Raw genomic sequence first — 20,178 nt, 5'->3', positions numbered from 1 at the left:
CCCTCTTCCAAATCTTTTGAAAGCTTATTCTATTGATTTTTTCCCCTCCCATAGTATTTCTCTCATGCTACTGCTTTCTCCTCCTAAAACAACTGCTGTCACAATCTATTTGTCACTTCTGTTAGTATAATTGATTTTCTAGAACCAGCAAGATAGTTGCAGGACTTACCTAACACTTACCTAACAGCAGGATAGTTACAAAAATGTTTTTAATTCTGTAAGTTTTTAGTGCACAAAGAAACTTCTTTTTAAAAAATTTTTACTTTATAAACTTTTAAAATTTGTTTTCATTAGTTATATATGACAGTAGAATGCTTTTATACCCTTTGATATACATAATTAGGGTATAATTTGTCATTTTTCTTATTGTACATGCTGTAGAATAACATCAGTCATGCATGCATATACGTACATAAGGTAATAATGTCTGTCTAGTATCATTCCTATCCCCCTATCTCCTCCCTTCACTCCACTGTCCTCTACCTAATCTAGAGTAACTATTTTTTTTCCCAAGCATTCCCACCATATTCTTTTGATTTAGCACCTAGTATTAGAGATAACATTCAGACTTTGGTTTCAGGGGCATTGGCTTATTTCACATAGCATATTCTCCAATTTCATCCATTTACTGGCAAATGCCATAATTTTATTCTTTCTTAAAGCTGAGTAATAGTCTATTGAATATATATACCAGACAAAGACATCAAGGATATAAAACTTCAGACTAATATCCTTGATTAACACAGATGGAAAAATCTAAATAAAATTCTGGTGAATTGCATTAAAAAACATTTTAAAAAGTACTTCAACATGATCAAGTGGGGTTCATCCCAAGAATGCATGTTTCATTCAACCTATAGAAATCAATAAACATAATTCATCAAATTAATAGACTTAATCATATGATTATCTCAATAGGTGTAGAAAAAGCATTTGACAAAATGCAGCAAAAATGGGAGTTCATAACCCTCTTGAATCTAATGTATGAAATATGATATGTCAAGAGCTTTGTAATGTTTTAAACAACCAATAAAAAAATACAGCATCCATTTATGTTCAAAACGCTAGAAAGCCTAGGAACTTACCTCAACATCTTAGAAGCTATATATGCTTAGCCCAAGGCTAGAATATTTTTAAATGAAATTATTTATCTATTTTGATTTGTTATACATGATGGCAGAATGCAATTCATTTCATATTACACATATACAGCACAATTTTTCAAGTCATTGATTGTGCACGAAGTATTTTTACACTAATGTGTCTTCTTACATGTACTTAGGCCAATGATGCCTAATTTATTCCACCATCATTCCTCACCCCTTGCTCCCGCCCATCCCCTCTCTCCTCCTTGCCCTACCTAAAGTTCCTTCATTTCTCCCATGTTTCCTACCCATTTCCATTATGAGTCAGCATCCTTATATCAAAGAAAACATTCAGCCTTTGTTTTTTTGGGATTGGCTTGCTTCACTTAGCATTATATTCACCAGATCCATCCATTTACCTGAAAATGTCATGATTTTATTCTCTTTCAACGCTGAATACTGTTACATTGTGTGTGTAACACACATGTTTCCCTATCCATTCATATACCTAAGGGCATCTGCATTGGTTCCACAATTTAGCTATTGTGAATTTTGCTGCTATAAACATTGATATGGCTGTGTCCTGTAGTATGCTCTTTTTAAGTCCTTTGTGTATAAACCAAGAAGTGAGATAGTTGGGTCCAATGCTATCATAATTCTACCCTACCAAGAAACTTTTTTTAATATTTATTTTTCAATTGTATTTATACATAATACCTTTCTTTCTTTATTTATTTTTATGTGGTTTTGAGGATTAAACCCAGGACTTCACATGTGCTAGGCAATTGCTCTAGGTGAGCGTCCTAGTTGAGCCACAACCCCAGCCTTCAAGAAACTTCTTAATACCTCACAAGGCTTGAACAATCTACAATTCCCCTATTATTAAACTTCCTAGTTATGAGGCCCAATATTATAAATTTGTAGAGCTAATTCTGGGTCAATATTCCATCAGAGGGAAGTGTCCCACCTGGCCCCACCTTTGCTTAAAAACATCTCTGTGTCTCTTGTGTTTTTCTTAATCTCCCATTGCCCCTACTCAAGATCCTTTGTCATTGCCATGTTGCAGCAAGTGGCACCCGCCAAGGCACTCAATTTCAGGGGAACTTTAAAATAGAATAATCAGTTGATGCTCCTTGGAGATGTGTGTAGAAATTTTTGAGATCATGTCAAAGGAAGAGGTCATTATGTAGATTTTCATCCACTTTGTCTCATCTAACAAGGGAGTACATGAAACAGGATAGAGGAGAGTATAGCTGCAAAGTCACAATTTAAGACCTCTAGAGACCAAGGTGGAAGCAGGTCTGATTTGATTATGTAGTTACCATTTATATATGTGGGCAGTAACTAAGCAGATTATAGTGGACACCAATACAATTATTTGCCAACTGTTCTTGAGGCAACCAATCAAAGAGTGGGCCATGGAGCAAGTACTGTGACTGCAACACATAGTCCTATACCCAAGGCTGCACTTACAGGGTGAGTGATTTGCCACTTAGGGACCCCTAACATACACCACGTATGTAGTGCATGCAACTGTCTCCACATGGAATAGCAAAATTTTGAGGCAACCAAAGAAGATGTCTCAGGTAAAGAGTAAGATATCAGTAGCTTAGTGGAAATATGAGGTTCTCGAGAGGACCCTTTATGTACAAATGCCCCAACAAAGTGCTAACACCTTAGATGGGAATACCCTGAAGGTAATATCAGATTGGTTAAGCCTTATGTTCTTGATCATCTTCCTGTTAATTTCTGGGATGAATTTCCTATTATTCAGTCCCACTTCAGTGGTAATATCTCAAGTGTTAAATCAAAGTTTTGATCTTACTAAAAGATTAGGTACAATACAACAAGGCAGACTGCTTCCAATCCTCACCTCTCACCAACATGGGTGAGTAGGGCTAGGCTATAATGATTCCTCAACTTTTCATTAGGGGCCTTCATCATTTCTTTGACCCCCCTCAAGAAAATGGCTGCTGAAATTATCTGATAGCCCTGTTTGTGTTGATCAATGTCCCTTAATGGGAGGGAAACTTCAAGCAGCTCAAATATAAGACTAGCTTTTTAAGCTATTTTTATGATTAAGGAAAAATTTGGAAGATGGAGGCAACTATAGGACATTAGGGAAGTCAACAAAATTATGTAGCTTATAGTCCCTCTCCAGTCTACCCATCACTACTGCTATTCCTTTATCCTATTTATTCTGGATCTGAAGAGTTGGGTTTTTTCACACAATACCTTTGCACCCTGAGGATTGTAAATATTTTGTTTTTGTGTCTGTATGATAAATTTTAAAGAGCCAGCCAAACCTTATTGCTGGAAAATGTTGCCCCAGGGAACACAGAGCCCTACTTTATGCTAACATTTTGTTGAACAAGCTCTCTCCCCTATTCATATAAAATATCAATTATATGGATGGCATCTTAATTGCTCATGCAGAATTGATAGGCGCTTTGTGTATATTCTAGGTGACATTAATTGGTTACATCCTTTAAAATTAACTACATCAGTGGCTGTGGTTGTGGCTCAGCAGTAAAACATTCACCTAGCACATGTGAGGCCTTGGGTTTGATCCTCAGCACCACTTAAAAATAAAGTGAAGGTATTTTATCCAAGTACAACTAAAAAATAAATATTAAAAAAATAACTACATCATATTTAGGACCTTTGTTCAAAATCCTCAAAAGATATCCTTCTCTCTCTCTCTTTCTTCTCCTCAACAACTTACTCCAGAAGCTGAAGCTATACTGACTTGGGTAGAGTCTGGCAGTATTCCACAAGTGAAGTAATACCATAGGCAGAACTCCTGGAGACACAGGTTTAGGAGAAGTTTAGGCTTAGGTAGGCTGGAGATTTAAAGTTCACATATCTCCAGGGCCCAGAACTTGCTGGTCCACACTGGAAGACTGCACCTCAGAGATTTCCCCTGGATTCCACTTGTGTGGTGGAGCCAGTTCTTAATCTCTTCATCACCTGGTACGAACTCAGTCTTTCAAATTCCTGGCCCAATGCATCTATCAAGCAACCAATTTGGACGAGGTAGAGTGGGTTAAGTTTCTCCTGTTCACTTAGGCACACTCAATGTCATGCAGTGTGGGTTTGTCAGGCCTGGATTTCAGGCCATACATGGAATTAGGTCCCTTTGCTGTCTGCCCCTAAGCTGCTCCTGCAAAATGGTTCCTCCTCCTGTTCTCCATATGCCACTGGGAGAAATGCAGTTTCTTTCCTGTACAAGGATATTGTGCAGTGAGAGCACCTTTCAGTTCAGTTGTGCAGTGTCTGATTTCTAAACTCTCCATACCCAGACAGGCCCCTGTATGTTACTTTAATTCCCTTATCTTTTCCCTCTACTGTGCTCATGGAGGGATTGCTCTGGCTGATGCCTCTGGCTTCAGCAGTAGCTGTGGCCCTAGGGATTTCTTACTTTTCCAAAATTATTTTCTTCATTGTAGATTTTTATGTGGTTCTGGGGATTGAACGCATTGCCTCACACATTTGAGGTGAGCACTCTACCCATGAATCCCAGCCATCTTTCTTATTTCTTGTTTTACTGTATCCAAACTCCTTTCTGAGTCTCTGATCAGTTTTGAGTGGCCATTATTAAACTGCAGTAAAGTCACCCCCCACCATTTTTTTTACTCACTCACCTTGCTGCAAAGCCACTTTCTTTGTTTCACACCATGGAACAGATAGGAAACAGACCTCTTTTCCACCATCTTGAAATCATACTCAAACCAAACTCAACCTTCTGCTTCTTTCTTGCAACTTTCAGACTAAATTGACCCTGTGGTGAAGTCAATTCATGTATCTTGGGATCATGAGACAAAGATCCAAGGTTTTTGGAAAATAGATGATGCACTGATCCCCAGAGAGAAATGCTGTTAGATAACCTAATTAGAATAACATGTACTCCATGTGTGTATGTATGTCAAAATATTCTCTACTTTCATGTAAACTCTATCGTTTTTGTCTCTCATACACCCACAAATGCTGCAAAAACCATGTAGGTACAGTTTTCTTATATACAACTGAGTCCCATTGTTTTTTCATTAGAACCTATTATAAGGTTATAAGGAATGTTCAAGTCCTTAAATGCCTTTTAGGTCCAAACTCCATACTGTTTCTATGAGTACCCACTCAGAAGGAAGGTCCCATTATCTGTTTACAAACCCTGCCAGTTTTAAAAAAATATACAACACTTATACATTGTTGATGAAACTGTATATTAGTACAAATCCTATGGAAATCAGTGTGGATGTTCCTCAAAAGACTAGAAAAGAAAGCACAATATGACCTAGCAATACCATTCCCAGGTATTTATCATAAAGATTTTAAATCCTCAAACTATGGTGATACATGCACACTTGGATTTAGAGCAGCATGATTTACTATATCCATATATGAAACCACCCTACAAGTCCATCAAAAGATGGATTAAGAAAATGTGATATGTATTCCTAATTAACCATAAAGTAAAATAAAATTCTGTCATTTGAAGAAAAATGGATGGAACTGGGGATCATTAAATCAAGCAATATATTCCAAAATCAGAAAATCATGGGTTGGATACATTCTCATATATAAAAGATATAGAAGGAAAGGGAAAAGAGTTGAAAACAAGGACCCATTTGGCACCTGCTCATAAAAATCAGAAGCAAATAAATCAGTTGGTGAAAGGTACTATGGGCAAGGAATGGGGAAGGGGAATTCTATTGTTTAAATTACACTCCTAATTATATATATATAACAACCATTTCCTTAAGAGGACTTCAATTAAGCTACATCAGAAAACATCTAAAACCAACTGAATAGGAGTGTTAGAAAACTCTGTAGCTATATCCATATGTGATACTAGTAAATATAGTCCTAGATCCATTAGTGAAAGATTCTGCAGTACCTGGTTGACCTGGGATGAGTTCAGGCCAAACTCCAAGAGTGAGGAAATGCCTGTTGGCCATGCCCAGTAAATCTCATAGAGATCCAGAAGAAAGGAAATGAGGAGGTCAAGTTCTACTTAAGACCTGGAAGGTGGGGGAGTTATCAAAAAAACTACAACCTACATGGAAATTATCTGACACCCTCATTTTAGCTCCTACTATGGCTATAAAGGTTCAAGGCATTCCAAGTTAGATCAATCTCTACTGGGTAAAACCCTACTACTTGGATCCTAAAGATATCATATAAACCTTCAAAAAATTCATCATGCACCTCTAAACTTCCCAAAGATCTCTGCTTGCTCTTCTGGCATTATAATTACTCAAACTCTGATACATAATTCATAATTATTAAGTGTGATGCATAAAATCTTCTCTTAGATTTGGGGTCCCCAGAAGTCCTGGCTAGGAAGCCTCAGGTTTCCACAGGGAAGAGTTTCCTGTTCTCCACCAGCAAACACCACCCAGGGCAAATGTGGTAGTGAGGCACAGGATCTGCAGGCTTTCAGAAGCCTCACTTTGTGGAGACAGTGATTTTGTCCACTGGCTTAGCCTCAGAGGAGCCACCGGTATCTGTCACTGCCCAGATCATGCTCAGGGTGTTGGCATAGACAAGGACCTTTCCCATCCCACCTCCTGTCCTGGAAACCCCAAGGTTTTATGACTGCTGCCCATCACAAACATGATTCCTATTTAAAAATTTCTGTATCCCACAGCCTGGAACATACACATGCTGAAGAGGAACCCACTTGCAAAAGGAAATCAATAGACATGTGCATTCTTTGCCCCTGAAGAATGCACTAACAATGTTAGGATAAATGCTGTGGATCAGAATTACCAAGATCAACACTTTCCCAAAAGGGTCACTGATGCCCCCCTCACAATACATGTACAATCTCCAAGATATGAACATATTGTTGCCTGAATACATTTACTTCACATGGATGCCTGGTATTAAAATATGAGAAAATACATGCATAAAACAAACACACACACACACACACATTCAAGGTTTGTCAGTAAACAATAACATATAGGGGTAGGTAAGGAAGCCTTGACTTTTAGTGTATGAGGTATGTCTGTCTCAAAACTAATTTCAACCTAATTACCTGATGCCACTGAACACTAAACTGAAAGGGACGGACAGCATCAGCTACTATAGCTGATTTCTGGCAGCTCCAGCACAGAAAGAATAAGTGTACAAAATTCACCTGCCCCCAGGGTACTAAGTTGAATTCCAACCATAAATGTACAAACAGCACCTCCACATTAACATCTCCAGACCAAAATACACCTCATGGCTTCTGAGCAGATGAACATCTGATATGTCCACCCTAAACACACAGAAACACCATCTGTTACTACATGAATGTTTGGAGAAAAATACCCTATTCATCCTAAATGTTCAAGCACATTCCTTCAAGTATTCATACAGGTACAACATCGGTTGGATACATACATGTACAACAAATACACTGCTCATATATACCCAATGAATATCTTACAGGCAAAGACTCTGGCAAACCAAAAAGTATACAACCAGTCATCTCTTACGCTACCCAAACAGACGCATGTGAAATCTCACAGTTCTAAACTACACAACACCTGAAGACAATCTATTTCTAAGCACACAATAAACCTCTCACCTCTGCCAGAGTACACACCTCAAGAGCCCCATAAATTCAAGACATGCTCAGCCATCAACAAATTAGACTTCTCAAATGTATGAGACTAAAACATAATTATATACCAGAACAATACCATCCACTAACACAACCAAAATCCTGAAGAATCTCATTCCACAATAAATACAAACGCAATTCCTGAGCATCTTATATCCACGCAGATTCTAAATACACAAATCTACAAATCCATGTACATACACCTAATCAATTGGGTGCCTACACACAAAACACAAAAATAGTAGTCTTGTAGGCATGAGACAGAGAGTTTAATACCAGCACACACGAAAAACCATGCCCACATTAACCTCTATCTATGGATCAATATATACATAATTTCCACACAGGCAAGACAGACACAGAAATATATCCAAAACCTGAATATAGAGATTCCCTAAAACACTGCACATAATTCTACATATTCAGAAAGTACCCTGCTAACCTCACCAGCTAAACATTTCTATTCACACCTAGAAATGTCATGCAATCTCCAAAGAAATTCACTTTGAATACCCCTAGCAACCTCATTCCCAATGAAGAAACTTATAGAATCCACAACCCAATCTGCATGCATAAGACACAAAAATAGCTCCACCAAATCATATAAAATACACATAAGCTCACTTACAAATCCCAAATTATCATGGGTGAGTAGAATACACTTTATCTCTACCCAAATTCTAGGAAATAACTGTATCATGTATCCCCAACAGATGTAAACACAATTCTCACACTCCTCTGTGTAAATGCACAACGTCACCTCTCCATTACATACATATATCCTTACTTCCCAGTTACAAATAAGTTTCTACTTAATACATATATGGCCCCAGAAAGCAGACATCAACTGCCATGTCCCTTAAATGCATCTACTAATGAATACCTAAATATTCTTTTTCCTCTCAAATATTGCTACTACTGTAACACACACACACACACACACACACACACACACACACACACACACACCTGAGGTGAAGTAGTTAATACAAACTCAATATACAAGTAACTCTCCATAGAGATGACATCTCTACACAGCTACTCATTACATGCAAATATACCCAAGTATACACAAAATATCATACTATCTTAATATATAAGCTGACACACTCCCAATATGAAGAAAATAACTCCCTGTCTTCCAAAATGCAGAACCTTGCCATCTTCACACCACACAGTAAATATATTCATTCTACTGCTCCACAAAATTAGTAACTGACCAGCCTTCACACACTCGAGTACATATGCATGGGTAATGAAAATAAAATTCATTCAAAATTCATATACCAAAACACCATGTCCAGAATGTACAAATATCCCTCCTCCATTTCCCAACTATAACAATCACATTGCAAATGCAGAGAAAAATACTCAAATGCATTCCTTAACATAGCCCATATGCAAGCACATATATTATATCCAAACTTCCCAAGATGCATTTGTGGGGAAAAAAACAAATATACAACAAGACTACAGGTGAAATATTACAAAAGCTAGGGCTGGGGTTATGGCTCAATGGTGGAGCTCTTGCCTCAAACTTGCGAGACCCTGGGTTCGATCCTCAGCACCACATAAACAAAGGAGTAATTGAAATACTATGTCCTACTACAACTAAAAAATAATTTATTTTAAAAAATTACAAAAACCAAATGTCAAACATCTAAGTCCAACTCCTGAATTCATGCCCATTACTTCTCACTCCCTCAAAATATACCAAATCCTGCAGTCTCATTAAAAAGTCACGATCTCCAATATCCACATAGAACAAGATGACTGTCATCACTTCGTCTGACCCACACTTATGAACACATACTACATTCTCTTCAGCAGTCCAAACAGAGCAAGCTCCAAATTATGAATGTACATAAACACATTAGGGACCCCACCACCCACCAAAGAAACAGGGAAAACACCCAAGCCCTCTGAACTCCTACCAACACTCCAGGAGCAGTGCTGCATCTCATTTTCTCACCTGAATAACCACCCAGTGATCCTCATACCCATCAAAATGGAAGGAAAACTTCCTGATACCATAAAGACCCACGAGGGCTCCCCAACAGCCCACCAATGCACACGTGAGAGCACATCATTAATTTCACTGTGCAATACATGAGCACCACAACTTAATAATATAACATGACACTCTTTATTGCACACGACTTGTCATCATGTGGTTCTCCCACCATCATTTAGGTGCTGTCCAGACACACCCACCAACAGCCCACCTAGGATGGCTGGTAAGTCACGGTGTGACCAGAGCTGACTAAGCACAATGGGCTCAGTGTATTCCTTTCTGCAAAGTCACTAATGTCAAGGGAAATGAGCATCCTTCAGCTAACAACCCGGATGCTGGCTGACAGTGTCCCCAACATTCACAGGTTTCACCCAGAACAAAGAGATGACCTGTTGAGAGCCCCAGACGAAGGGGCCCCAGAAAACTTCCAGCTGCCAGCAAAATTCCAGCTTCCAGCTGATGTTTGGCTCACAGCGGCCCCAGGAGCTGCTCATTGGGGGGCTTTTTTTGGCTCCAACCATGCAACCCAGCCAATCGGCCTCAAGAGCAGAAGTGGGGGAGGTTGAGAGACTTGTGGGAAGCCGGTGTTGGCAGTTGGGCTCTGAGGGAATTCCTGAAGAGCTCGTGTGGTGTGGCATGTGTGTGTGTGTGTGTGTGTGTGTGTGTGTGTGTGTGTGTGTTCTAAAAATAAAGTTTGTTTCTGCTTGGCAAGTGGCTCATGAATTGTGCCCAGCCAGACTGTGGCATAAGGTAAACTGCTCATGCCAGAGGGCAGGGCAAGAGAATGGGTAGCCATTTTAAGATTCTTCTTTTGTTTTGTCTCACTTTTGTTTTAAGTTGCCTGTCCCTGGAGATGTGTAAGATGGAAGAAAAACCACTCACATCTGAGGAACAGATAGGGAGACAGGACCGATGGACATTTCAGGAGGCTATTATAATGATTTTTTGTTGTTCCAATTTTGTTTCATTCTGTTTCAGTTTTGTTAGGCATTATCTTGTTGGGTTGTATTATAGTAATACAACCCAACAAGATAATGCCTAACAAAACTGAATATTACTACTATAATATTTATAGTAGAAATATTCAAGTAAAAGAGAAGGTCTCTCAAGCTAGTCAGACAGAGAAAAAAATTCAAGTAAAAAAGAAGGTCTCTCGAACTAGTCAGACAGAGGAAAAAATTCAAGTAAAAGAGAAGATCTCTCAATCTAGTCAGACAGAGGAAGAAAGTTTAGAGCAGAAAAAGCCATCAGGGGAAAAGTTACAACAAGAGACTGCTACTAACACCTTTCTATCACCAGAGGGTGTAAGTATCCAACCAACAATGCCACCTCCATATGCTGGGAGGCATCCAACCCCCGCAGTTGATGGGATCCTGAGCCAGGATCTCAAATATTAACATGCCCTGTATTTAGCAGGCAGGAGGGCAGCAAATTCACCATGCTTTAAATTTCAAAACAGTGAAGCACCTAAAAGAGGCTGTAACAACCTATGGTCCTCAAGCACCCTTCACTGTAAGCATGGTCGAATCCATTACCAACTTGAACATGACACCAGCAGATTGAGCTAATATGTGTAAAGCTGTGCTAAATGGAGGACAATACTGTTATAGAAGGTTGCCAATGAGGAATTTTGCAAGGAACCGGCTAGGCAAAATGCAGCAGCTGGTTATCCTCAGAGAAATCGAGATATGTTGTTAGGAAAGGGACCTTATGAGGATCTGCAGCAACAAATTGCATATGATCCTGGTGTATACTTACAAATTGCTGTTGATGTGGATAGGGTATGGAAGACTTTACAAGGACATGGAGGTTTACAAGGTCAATTATCTAAGGTAATACAAGAAGCTAATGAACCTTATGCTGAATTTGTAGATAGGCTTATTTCCAGAGCTTTTGGGAATACAGAACAAGCAATGCCATTAATAAAACAACTGGCTTATGAGCAAATGAATTGTTGGTGCAGAGAAGTCATTAGATGATGGAAACATGAAGATTTAAATACATATATTAAATTATATAGAGACATTAATGAACAAGGGTAAGTCGTGGCAGCTGCAGTACAACAGGTTTTAGATACCAGGCCAAAACATGCTGCAATTGTGAACAAACAGGACATTTTTAAAAGAATTGCCCCATAGGAGGAGGGCTTAACAAAACTAGGTACCAAAGGAGTAGAATACTGGTTATTTACCCACGATGCCATAGAGGGAGACATTGGGCTTATGAATGTCGTTCTCAAACCACCATAGAGAGTACTCCATTATCAAAAAATGAACAAGGACCAGGTATCTATCCACGATATCATGGAGAAAGGCATTGGGCTCCATTCCCAAAAAATGGACAGGGGGGCCCAATGCTCCGGGGCCCAATACCACAAATATACGGAGCACTGGAGGAATGCAGCAACCCCATCAGGGTAGTGCCCAGGACACATTGTCCATTAAATACCTCACTAGACAAACCAGAGGAAGTGCAGGATTGGACATCTGTGCCTCTGCCAGAACAGTACTAACTTCAGAGATGGGAGTTCAAATCATTCCCACAGGGGTAAAAGGACCTCTTCCCAAAGGAACAGTAGGCTTATTATTGGGACGTAGTTCTTCTACTCTAAAAGGACTTATGATCAGTCCTGGAGTAATTGATCCCGATTATGAAGGTGAAATAAAAATTACAGCCAGTTCTCCAAAGGGTATATCAGTAATTTCACCAGGTGATAGAATAGCACAGTTACTAATAATATCCAGCCTACATGATACATTCTCCTGTTGTACTATAGAAAGAGGTTCCAGGGGATTAGGCTCCACAGGTATAGATTGGGCTATGCTTTCTTTAAATTTAAATTCTCGCCCCATGCTAAAACTAAATATTCAAGGACATGAATTTAATGGGCTACAGGATACAGGTGCAGACCTTAGCATCATATCTCGTCAAGAATGGCCAAAACATTGGCCATTACAACAAGGCACTCAAACGCTTCAAGGCCTAGGTGTGGCAACTAATCCCCATAGAAGTACAATGGTATTAGATTGCCAAAAAATGGACAAGGGGAACAATTAGATTGGAAGGATCCTGAAGGATGTGAAGAAACTATAAAGCCATATGTATTGGATCATCTTCCCATAAATTTATGGGGACGTGATGTCCTAGATCAATTAGGTTTGACATTAACAAATAACATCAATCCAAATGCACCCACTATTAGGGCTAGACCAGGTTTTAGGAAAGAAAAAAGATTAGGAGAACAAAAACAAGGTATAGCAGCATCAATTCAAATAGATCAAGGAATAAATAGACATGGATTGGGTTTTCAGAAGGGGTCACTGAGACAATAAAAATTACTTGGAAATCAGAAAGACCAGTATGGGTTCCTCAGTGGCCCCTGACTAAAGAAAAGTTACAAGCAGCCCATGACCTGGTCAAACAAAAATTAGCAGAAAGACATATACAACCTTCTGTATCTCCCCATAATACTACCATTTTCATCGTCAAAAAGAAATCTGGTAAATGCAGATTATTGCAAGATTTAAGAGCCATTAATAATGAGATGCTTATTATGGGACCTGCTCAATTGAGGATTCCTCAATTGTCTGCTTTGCCAAAAACCTAGTATATTTTAATTATAGATATTAAAGATTGTTTTTTTCAATTTCAATTCATCCTGAGGATAGTCCACATTTTGCATTTACTATCCCTGCACTGAATCATGAAGGTCCTGATCAGAGATATAAATGGAAAGTACTCCCTCAAAAGATGGCTAACAGCCCAACTACGTGTCAAATTTATATTAACAAAGTAATCCAGCCAGTTAGAAATCAAAATCCTGAACTACAAATATTTCAGTATATGGAAATATTAGCACAAAAAGATAAAAACACATTGCTAGAATGTTATGCCACACTTACAAACTTATTAAAAAATTATAATCTAGAGATAGCAATAGATAAAGTACAATTAAATTTTTCAATTAATTATTTAGGAGTTCTATTATCCTCAACCATGGTCCATCCACCAAAAATTCAAATATTAGTAGATCAACTCAAATCACTTAACGACTTTCAAAAGTTATTAGGAGACATAAATTGGATAAGATCTTATCTAGGTATACCAACAGGAGAGTTGGGACCTTTATTTTATATCCTAAAAGGTCCATCAGATCCAAATTCACCCCGAATGTTAACGCCTGAAGCAAGACAGGCATTAAAAATCATTGAAACATATATGGAAAATATGCATTTGGATAGAATTGATATAAGTTTGCCTTTATTATTTATTGTACTACCAACAAAAAAAATATTCCTACAGGAGTATTTTGGCAAGAAGGTCCATTATTATGGATACATTTATCTTATTCTCCTAACACTATTCTTACTAGGTATCCTGAGGCTGTAGGACAATTAATACTCAAAGGAATAAAAGCAGCAAAGAGAGTGTTTGGAATTTCTCCCAATAAAATTATTACTCCATATACTATGGATCAAGTTGATTAGTTAGCTAATGAATTAAATACTTGGGTAATAATCATGTTCAAATCTAATGTTTCATTTGATAACCACTTACCATCTAATCCTTTATTGTCTTTTTGGTCTTGCATCCTGTAATTTTTTCAAAAATGACAAGAAAAAATACCTATCATGAATGCTCCAAATATATTCACTGATGGGTCAAATAATGGTACAGCCTCCATAGTTACACCTGACCAAACTTTTACATTTTTAGTACCCAAACAATCAGCTCAAAAGTTAGAGCTTAATGCAGTATTACAAGCTTTTGTGATGTTTGAAGATTCTATATTTAATTTATTTTCTGATAGTCAGTATATAGTTAATGCTATAGTATCCCTTGAAGATGCTGGTAGGATTTCCCCTTCCTCTACTGTTTTCTCTTTGTGTTCCGCTATACAAAGTCTAATGTGGGACAGAAAAGATCCACTCTTTATAGGACATATCAGGGCACATACAGGATTGCCTGGAGCCCTTAGTTTGGGCAATGATTTAGCACATAAAACTACGCATGACATACATATTTTCTCTACACTAAAAGAAGCTACAAATGTTCATAAAAAGTTCCATGTCAATGCTAATACTTTACAAAAGCGTTTTAAAATAGCTAAGGAACAAGCTAGACAAATAATAAAACAGTGTAAAAATTGTGTGACATTTTTACCACAAGTTAATCTTGGAGTCAATCCTAGAGGACTGATACCTAACCATATTTGGCAGATGGATGTCATACACTTGCCAGAATTTGGAAAATTAAAATATTTGCATGTTACAGTTGAAACTTCTTCCAGATTTTTGATGGGCTCCCTTCATGCCAGACAAAAAACTAAAGATATTATAGCTTATTGCTTACAAAATTTTGCCACTGTGGGCGTTCCAAAACAATTAAAAAATAGATAATGCCCCTGGTTATACTTCTACCTCTTTTAAACAATTTTGCTCATCATTTGGCATTACTCATATAACAGGAATCTCATACAATCCACAGGGACAAGCTGTAGTTGAAAGACCTCATCAAACTATTAAAATGTACTTATTAAAGCAAAAAGAGGGAATTGGGAAGGGGTATATATTCCCCAAAGATAAACTTAAAATAACCCTTTTTACTCTAATCTTTCAAAATTTAGATTCATCAGGACTTAGTGCTGTGGAGAGGCATATGTATCCAAAAAATGTACATAAGCCCAACGTACTTTGGAAGGATATTCTAACAGGACAATGGAAAGGTCCTGACCCAGTAATTGTGTGGAGTCAGAGGTCTGCTTGTGTGTTTCCACAGGGAGAACAGCAGCCGATTTGGATTCCAGAGAGATTAACTAAAGCAATTTCTACAGACCAAAAAGAAGATGATTTGGCCCAAATCCATAACAGCTGATATCTAAAACTCCAGTTTGGCTATCCTTTCATCTGCAACAGAACCAGGATACTTTTTTCAATATCTATTTTATTATTACCCTTTCCCACATCATGAAGTTCTATTTTGTTTTTTGAGCTCATACAGACCTAGGATAATGTTTTGCTGATTAGTTCTATTTTTGAAACATTGCAATAGAGATTTCACCTGTAAAAAGTTATAAGGCCTTTACTATTATGTTATGTGTTGTATTATATTATGTGTGAGCACTCGTGTTTTATGTTGTATGTTTGTATGTACGTATGTCCATATATCATATATGATGAACACTCATGAAAAAAATGGATCCAAAATTTTTTTTTTATTCACGTGATTTAAATGGTTCAATTTAAATTGGTTAAATAGCTGTTGAGGATTGTTTTCATATGTGAACAAAAAAAGAGGTTAACCGATCTGTTTGTTTACTTTCACCTTTCCTTTTCATTATATTTAATAATTCTGTTCAAGATAATGTAAATCGTTCAGAAAATTGTTTTCTTTTAGTGCCTTCTGGAATATTACATAATTTTTTCTTTAGCTATTATTGCCAGAATTCTTATCTTCATCCCAGTGCAGGTGAAGACAAAGATAAAACCAATCTACAACTTCTGCAATAGCTATCACTGAACTGCTTGCAGAACTTGCCTGAACTATGTATCACTTGTATGCATTGTGGACTCACTTTTATGCATTGTGAACTATCTGTTGGTGCAACGACTTATGGTAGTGTTGGGGTATTTTTGCTGATGGTGTCATCGGTGGTACAATTTTTCCAAAAGGAGCCATCACTGAACTGCTTGCAGAACTTGCCTGGACTATGTATTACTTGTATGCATTGTGAACTCACTTGTATGCATTGTGAACTATCTGTTGGTGCAGCAACTTGTGGTAGTGTTGGGGTATTTTTGCTGATAGTGTCATGGGTGGTACAATTTTTCCAAAAGGAGCCATCAATTGGCTTGGTGTATCTTCCTCCCTTTTGCTTGTGATGGCCAACAGAGGTGAGGCAAAGAACCTCACTCCCCCACTGGTACAAAGACCTATCCACAGGTGTGGCTGTATGCTGGACCACTAGTCAATGATGGGTAAGATCCAATTGCAATGGTACCAACCTAGGATAGGAGGCTGACGCCTTGAGGACAGCTCATCCGATGATAGGTAAGGACCATATGTAGTATTGAACAACCTAAGGCAGGCACGGTCCCTAAGCCACATGCTTGTTGTTTAAACAGAGAGGGGGATATGTTGAGAGCCACAGCTGAAGGGGCCCCAGCAAACTTCCAGCTGCCAGCAAACGTCTAGCTGCCAACTGATAAGCTCCTCTGCAGTGATGCTCATTGGGCTGTTTCCCACCCTTTCAGACCACGGAGCTGCTCATTGGGGGGCTTTTTTTGGCTCCACCCATGCAACCCAGCCAATCAGCCTCAAGAGCAGGAGGAGTGGGGGAGGTTGAGAGTCTTGTGAGAAGCCGGTAGTGGCAGTTGGGCTATGAGGGAATTCCTGAAGAGCTTGTGAGGTGTAGCGTTTGTGTTCTAAAAATAAATTTCATTTCTACTTGGCAAGTGGCTCATGAATTGTGCCCAGCCAGACTGTGGCAATGACCATCATCACTTCAGTGGACCTGACAGGGGCTTCGGACCTGATGACAGGGACCCTGCTATTCAAGCACTGAACAGGTGACTGGAGCCCAGGCATGGCATAGCCTGCAAGAGACATGGATGGAGGACACTTCGAAGTGGGTGCTGCACTGACAAATGCGCTCCTCACTGCCGGGCCTGGTGCAGGTGGCCCATGTCCTGGGGGGGGGGGCAAGGCCTGTGCTCAGGCTGCCTGGCAAAGTACAGGGGCCAGTGGATCGGGCATGGACACCGTGGGAATATAAGAGGTTCGCGAGTCCAGAACCTCGGGACCTATGGGACTGAGTCTGGATGATGCCAAGGGAGCCTGGCCAGCCGTTGGGAACCCGCTGTCCTCGCTGGCACCTGCACCTTGCCCCACTAGAACCGCAACAGACGCTGGAGCCATTGGATGGCGGCCCACGAAGGCACGCTTCCAGCCAAGCATGTGCTCAGGCACAAGGGTTGCAGGAGGGATGCCAGAGGTGCCCTGCAGGAGGATGAAGTGGGTGGGGAAGTCTGCAAGGTGTCTCGGCAAGGTGGCTCCTTATCCAGAGCCTCTGGGCTGGCCCTTCTGAAATGACAAAGTGATTTTCAGTTACAAACTGGTCACAGCTGCTGTAGAGACCACCATGCTGCAGTCCTTGAAGCTAAGGAAGCTCTCTACCCTGTGTTCCTTCCCATGGCTGGTTTGCACAAACTGAATTTGACTAGTGTTATTATATGAGCACCTGTGGTCTAGAAGGTTGAAGCAATGCAAAACTGATTGCATGGGGTAAGTGCTGAAGCTCAGTGGCAAAGCACTGACCAAGAGTATGCAAGCCCCTGAATTCAACCTGGGTCTAGCAAATAAAGTTTGCTTTGAAAATCTAGTTTCCAGCATTCATTACGATAAAAGATTATTAAAAGAAAAACTGTGGAATGAGAAATAGTTTTTTTGCACTGCATATTTTATATCATTCCTTAAAAAAAAGAGGGAAGGAAGAGTTAAAGAAGCTTTTTAGAGCCTGAATATCATGGTTTGCCCCTATCTTGCCATTTATTTAAAATACTTATAATAAGGTGTTAATATTTCATGAACACCCAACTGTGTCTTTTGCAAGCCAGGGATGGGATAAAAAAAATCAACAACAACAACAAGAAAAAACACTTTATACATAAAACACAATCCACATCCCACAGTTTTTTAGAGTATTGACTGTTTATACTCATGATTTTGTGGCTCATGAGCAACATGGTTTACTGGTCCTTCCCATCAGGACAAGCAAAGATGATTCAGTTGTTGAAAGAGAGGGCAACCTGACACACCCCTCTCCTGTGGATTTTAGAATATACTTCAAAATGACCCAGAGGCACATACCACTTGTGTCACCCTTGAATTGCCTGAAGGGAACCAGAGGTTCTTCTATACCTATCAGAGCTCTTCATGGAATGTCTTCCCAGCCCCCACCCAGGCCAGCTCCTCTTGACCCCTCCAACCCTGCAGAACGTCTGGGTCCAACATTCCCCTGGGGTTTACATTTAAACTTTGCCCAACTTGACCAGTTGGACCCTGAGCATCTGTTACAGATATGTCACTCTCTTGGTCCTGTACTGAAGTTTCCCCACTGTGGAGACTGTGAGACAGTCTGTCAGGTGTCCTGTCTGACCTTCAGAAGGAGGTGAGTCTGGAGGGACAGAAGTTTGTTATCTGAGGGCTAGTCACCTCTGAAACCCTTGGGAATTAGAATGGAGTACTTCCCGCCTGGTCAACTCATTGAGCAGATGTAAGGGAAGAAAAGAGCCTTAGACAATGCACTTGACATGTCCCAGGAAGACTGATACTGCTCATGTGGAGGAGGGCTCCTAAGACCCATGTTCACACTAATCACAGGAAGCACACTGGGTCAGCAGAAGGGAGAGAGGCCAAGGGATTTATTCCTTGTAGAATAGACACAAGTCACTGCATCATGTTTTTTAGGCAGTCACAGATGGTGTCATAGTGGTGATCAGTTAGGGCTGAGACCTGTGTCCATTCATAAGACACAGGGAAGCTGCCTGGGTTATCATTCTGAGAGGACTCAGATTCTCAGATCATAATTGGGCAGTGGTATGAAGTTCTTAGCTAGAAAACTTCCCAATGGGGATCTCAATGGCCACAGATTCAGTGCAATATATTCTCTGAGGGTGAGGCTGCAGGAGACTCCAACTGCCAGAGCCCAGGGTCCCTCACCAACTTCCTTCCCAGGAAAACTTCTCATTCCATTCTAATACTAGGTATCATTGATTCCAAAAGGGCAGGGAACCCAGGAAACCTCAATCAACATAGATTTGAGCCTCTGGGGGGTCTTCTAAATCATTATAACTTTCACACTCTATGTGTATAGCCTCAGCTCATTGTTTTCAAACCAACACGAAGATTGCTTATCTTCCTAGTTTAGTTGGTGCTCCATGAAAATGGAGCACATGTGGGATGTTCTTTATTTTCCAGGACCAGGTTTGAAGATGACTGGGTTCTTATGAAGACAAGAAGTAGAATAGTACACAGGAAGGGGCTCTACTCATATTGTCATTGGAATTTAGGCAGGTGTCCTGATTAATACATGCAAGTGCTGAAGTGTGGTGCATGTCCCATTCCTTGACATTATTCTGCATAATGTCTTGGTGAACAGGAATGTTCTCCCAACAACCTTGCTACAGGTCGCAGCTGGTGCAGGCCTGAGTCTCTGTGACACTTTCCTTCCCATTACTGGGATTGCAAAGGAAAAGGACCTCAGGATGGCTCCAATTCCTAGGCCCCCCCCAAAAAAATGATAAGTGGCTGTGAAAATATCTGGAAAACCCCAATCCTCACCATCCCATCAACTTTATAAACCTCAGTGGCCTTTGCTAGTCAGCCCAGGAGAGGATCTAGGGGACTCAGTGTCTATCACATAGACCTCTTCCCTGGGAAAGGAACTCCCGGTATCATGGCAGGAA

At 39.7% G+C, this 20,178-nt stretch overlaps 1 long non-coding RNA gene across 6 annotated transcripts in view; it reads left to right on the top strand.

Moving 5' to 3' along the window:
* LOC120885696 (uncharacterized) overlaps positions 1-18,092 on the top strand; it is a 79,768-nt gene extending 61,676 nt beyond the window's left edge. For all 6 annotated transcript variants that reach the window (XR_013424014.1, XR_013424011.1, XR_013424010.1 and 3 more), the window contains one exon: positions 15,491-18,092. This is a non-coding gene — a long non-coding RNA (uncharacterized LOC120885696). The remainder of the gene's footprint in view (positions 1-15,490) is intronic.
* Positions 18,093-20,178: the final 2,086 nt, after the last annotated feature.

Source organism: Ictidomys tridecemlineatus, chromosome 7 (assembly GCF_052094955.1).
Source record: "Ictidomys tridecemlineatus isolate mIctTri1 chromosome 7, mIctTri1.hap1, whole genome shotgun sequence".
Classification (NCBI taxonomy): Eukaryota; Metazoa; Chordata; class Mammalia; order Rodentia; family Sciuridae; genus Ictidomys; species Ictidomys tridecemlineatus.
Note: the sequence above shows the minus strand (reverse complement) of the source record. Positions and strands in the feature narration are given on the sequence as shown.